This window comes from Gopherus flavomarginatus, chromosome 2 (genome assembly GCF_025201925.1).
Source record: "Gopherus flavomarginatus isolate rGopFla2 chromosome 2, rGopFla2.mat.asm, whole genome shotgun sequence".
Classification (NCBI taxonomy): Eukaryota; Metazoa; Chordata; order Testudines; family Testudinidae; genus Gopherus; species Gopherus flavomarginatus.
The window spans coordinates 153,802,594-153,807,712 of NC_066618.1; positions in this window are offsets into that span (position 1 = coordinate 153,802,594).

Sequence of the window (5,119 nt, forward strand, 5' to 3'; positions counted from 1 at the left end):
TGGGTTTGTTTGATTATTATTTGTACAGCAGTAATAGTTTGCACTGATTTAACCCTTCTCATCTCAGGATACAAAAGGAGGGAGAGTTCCCTGTTTTATTGGGGGGGGGGAGGGGTGTGACTTGTCCTGCAATCAGGAGAGACCCTGGTTTACTACCTCTGAATTCTTGCTCTGACCTTGAGGTAATAATTGGAAATAGATTGTTCCTAGCAACAAGAAAGGAGCAGAGCAGATAATACTATTAGGGGCTTGCCATTACAGATCTCATTTACTTGGGAACTGTTTAGACTTTCAGGGGTTCTCAACCTTTTTCCTTTTGAGACATCCCCCCACCATATGCTATAAAAACTCCATAGCCCACCTGTGCAACAGCAAATGTTTTCCTGCATATCCAGCAGATGAAAAGCCATATTAAACTGAGTTGTGTACACACACACACTCTCTCTCTCTCTCTCCCTCCCCCCCTGCCCCCCCACCTACCTACCTGTACTATACAAAAGAAAAGCATAAGATAGGTACAAAAATGAAAATCCTCATATGAAACTTGTTGCTGGTGTGGACCCGCATGCTGGGTGGCCCGTTGAGGTGAGTCAGAATGGAGGCGGCACTCCTTCCCTGAGCCCTGCCACCTGCGGCTGAACCCGGGTTTATTTTGGTGGACCTCCTGAAACTTACTCATGGACACCCATGGGTCACGGGCCCCTGGCTGAGAACCACTGGTTTTGAGCCTGATTCTATTACTCTTACTTTGTTTAGTAACCCTAGATTCCATGAGTGGTCCCACTCACCTCAGTAGACCAGCTGGTGGAGTAAGGAACTATCCAACGGATGTAAGGAGTTCAGAATCTGACCCTTCGATCCTAGTGATGACCCCATTCCGAAGTTGGCTAGGATGACATGAAAGATGTATCATCTACAAGGTGGAGGCCATTGGTCCTAGAAAATGAATTGATCCTTCCCTTTTGGATTGGATTTTGTATGAAGTGTTGCAGAGGATTTCATCACTTTGCCTGTGGCTGTTGACGACGATGACTCCTTTGAAATTCAGCTTCAAAATCTTCAGTCCAGGCATTTGCCAACTGATTCATAGTGTGGCTCATGCTTCTGTGGTGATGTTACCTCATAGGTACCTCCCCACCTCTTCGCTGCCCCCAACAGCAACTACCGCAGCTGTTGCCATGGGAAAGTAATTTCGGTGATCTTTTCAATACCTCTCCAAAGAGGGGAAGGGAGATCAGCTGGGGATGGAGGGACCCTATCTTTGCTTCTGTCTGAGCCCTGTGGGTTTCCTTTCAGGTTTACACACCCACAACTGAGATGAGTCTGCAGTGCTGCTGCCCTCACTGGCTGAAAACGACTTGAATGCCTGAGATAAAAACTTAATCTGGCTGTGGAGAGATGTAGACTAAGGGACCATTATGGTGCTCTGGTCTGATCTTTTATAGTATCTGAGTTTTGGAGATTTAACTGCTATAACCTGTCCTTTCCCCCTGTCCGTAAGTGCTAGGTTAAAGCTTTCCTTTCACTCCTACACGGCTACATTAGAGCGGGGCAGGACTGTAACAGGGCACTGCCCTCACATCCGTCAGGGTGCGTCTACACTGCAAAAGAGTCTGTTCTTAACTCGGGGTACAACAGCAGTGAAGACATGGTGACTCAATTTGGCTTTTCACTCTAGTTAGCAGCCTGGGTTAAAGCCTACAGGGCAACCTGGGGTTGAACTCGGGCTGCTAACCTGAGTTAAAAGCCGAGTTATTGCGTCTTCGCTGCTATTGTAACCATAGAGAGCTCATCCAAGTTAAATGCAGCTGTTTTGCAGTGTAGATGTACCTTCACAGGGGCACAGAATGTTATTGAGAGTTTAGTCTCCAGACAGGTCACGTGATAGTGTGGTCAGCTGACCACACTGTGACTACCTTGGAGACTACATAAAGGAATGCTCCTGGTTCAGTCTTGAAAGAGAAAGGTTGAGGAAAGACCTGGAGGGGCAGTCCCACAAGAGGAGATGTCCTCTTTCATACCAAGTATTAGAGGGGTAGCCGTGTTAGTCTGGATCTGTAAAAGCAGCAAAGAGTCTGTGGCACCTGGTAGACTAACAGACGTATTGGAGCATGAGCTTTCGTGGGTGAATACCCACTTTGTTGGATGCATGTAGTGGAAATTTCCAGGGACAGGTATAAATATGCAAGCAAGAAGCAGGCTAGAGATAACTAGGTTAGTTCAATCAGGGAGGATGAGGCCCTCTTCTAGCAGTTGGTGTGAACACCAAGGGAAGAGAAACTGCTTTTGTAGTTGGCTAGCCATTGACAGTCTTTGTTTAAACCCGAGCTGATAGTGTCAAATTTGCAGATGAACTGATGCTCAGCAGTTTCTCTTTGAAGTCTGGTCCTGAAGTTTTTTTGCTGCAAGATGGCTACCTTTTAAATCTGCTATTGTGTGGCCAGGGAGATTGAAGTGTTCTCCTACAGGTTTTTGTATATTGCCATTCCTAATATCTGATTTGTGTCCATTTATCCTTTTCCGGAGGGACTGTCCAGTTTGGCCAATGTACATATCAGAGGTGCAATGATGGCATATGTTACATTGGTGGACATGCAGGTGAATGAACTGGTGATGGTGTGGCTGATCTGGTTAGGTCCTGTGATGGTGTTGCTGGTGTAGATACGTGGGCAGAGTTAGCATCAAGGTTTGTTGCATGGTTTGGTTCCTGAGTTAGAGTTACTATGGTGCAGTGTGCAGTTACTGGTGAGAATATGCTTCAGGTTGGCAGGTTGTCTGTGGGCGAGGACTGGCCTGCCACCCATGGCCTGTGAAAGTGAGGGATTGTTGTCCAGGATGGGTTGTAGATCCCTGATGATGCATTGGAGGGGTTTTAGCTGGGGACTGTACGTGATGGCCAGTGGAGTTCTGCCAACTCTGCCCGTATATCTACACAAGCGCCACCATCACAGGACCAGCAAATGCAGTTTCTCCTCCCTTGGTTTTCACTCCTCAACTGCTAAAGAGGGCCTTATCCTCCCTGATTGAACTAACCTAGTTATCTCTAGCCTGCTTCTTGCTTGTGTATATATATACCTGCCCCTGGAAATTTCCACTACATGCATCTGACGAAGTGGGCATTCACCCACGAAAGCTCATGCTCCAATACGTCTGTTAGTCTATAAGGTGCCACAGGACTCTTTGCTGCGCTTTCATACCACTTTACTGTAAGCTGGAAAAGCCTTGATGGCTGGGACCAAATGTTCTGAGTTGCTTTGCTCTTGCTTGGAATCCTTTTGTGAGGATAAGGCCAGTCCTGAAGAAAGAGCTTTGGACTGACCTCCAGTTTGGGCTCACTTACCTTTCCCAGCGGCTCTCTTTATCCTGTGGCTTACAGAAATGCGGAGGTGCCCATGTCGCTGGTGCACACCTGATATTTGGCTCTGAATTTTTGCTTTTCTCTGGCCTGAAAGGCAAACTGCATTGACGCAGTGCTTGTGATTTTTAATGGTCTTGCAATGTGTGGTGTGTGTCTTGGAGCCCCGACTCATGGTAATATATGAGTGTCAGCTTTCTTTCTTTTTTCTTTTAAGCAAGGAGTTTTTTTATTGTAAAGTTTTTAAGGTTTGAGTGAAAAGCTTGAAAATGTGACCCAAATGCACCGCAAAGGCTCATAAACCAGAAGGCAAATAGAGAACCCTAATGCATTGGCTTAAAAATTATGATTTTTTTTTTGTAGTGATTTGGGAGGCTTAACACAGGATTATTTTTTTTTAACTGTCTTGGGTTAATACTCTTTACATGGTAGAGGGTCACCCAACTTCATGGTAAACAATGCCTTTGGCACATCTTAACTTGCTTTGAGCGCACTACTCTGTTCTGGGACTGTGCCTGGCCTCTCCCTGGTGTGTGTAGCTCCGAGATGGTGTTGATTGTGGCTTCTGGGGACTGCACCTGTAATTATCTAGCGGTCCATTCAAGGCAGCTGCCGTCCTGAGAGGCAGAGTTGACACAGCGTGTTAAAAGAATTGTGCACAGCTTGCTCTCTTAGGCAGACTTTAGTTTTGTTCTTGAGGGCTCCCCCACCCCACCCCAATTAATGAAGGTATCATGATTGCTGTCTGTATCATCAAACATAACATGTTCCAATCTGGGCTGAGCTTTAACCCTGAGCATTTGGGGCAAAGATTGTATGTTTTGTACCAGTTCATACATGTGATTGCAGCTTGAATATTTATTAGAACCTGTTTAAGTATGTACTTGGCTCCCACCGTGTGACCGTTTGCCAATACCTATGGATTATCCTCACAGATGATAGAGGTCAGGCTCTGAGGCAGTGATTTATCCAAGTATCTTTCAGTCTGTGGGGCAGCTGGGAATTATAACACCACCTAGCTTTAGAGCGCAATGCACTTTACAAAGCAGGTCAGTATTATCCTCCCTGTTTTACAGATGGGGAAACCGAGGCACAGAAAGAGGCTGTGACTTGCCCAATGTCACCCAGCTTGTGGCAGAGCCAAGAATAAGCCCATGTCTCTTTGAGTGCCACTCCAGTGCTCTAACCACTAACCCTGGCTGCCTTCCAGGTCTCTCTCATGCTGTCTGTTAATCACAAGATCATCCTTCCCAAGAATTTTCATTTGGCTTCATTTTGCAGAATGCACAGGTAGTTTAAATTCATTCCCCCCCACCCCAGTACATTACTGCCTTGGCCATGTATTGAGGTGCTGCCTCATATCCTAGCATGGGGCAAGTAGTTTTTGAAATCAAAAAGCATTCTCCTTTCTCCGTGTTTCATCTGCCCATCTTCCCAGCTGATCACTGTCCAACTGCCTCTCCTGTAACACACAGCAGTCACTATCAGTACTTCTGATTGAAGCTAAGCCCGATACTAGGTGGTGTCTTTATTGCTCTGTCATTCAAGATGAGAAGCTAGAAAATGACGAGTTATGGACTTCGGGAGCCTCCCGTGCAGTGAGATATTTGGGATTCCTTGTAGCATCCTCCTGCTGGAGGCCTGCTCTGTGTCATTTGCCTGGATTCCATTCCAGCGGCTGCAGGATGCCAAGTGTGGGCAAGTCTGGGAGCTTGATTGGCTGCACTGGTGGACCGTTTCCTTATTTGGACAGCCCTGCTCCGG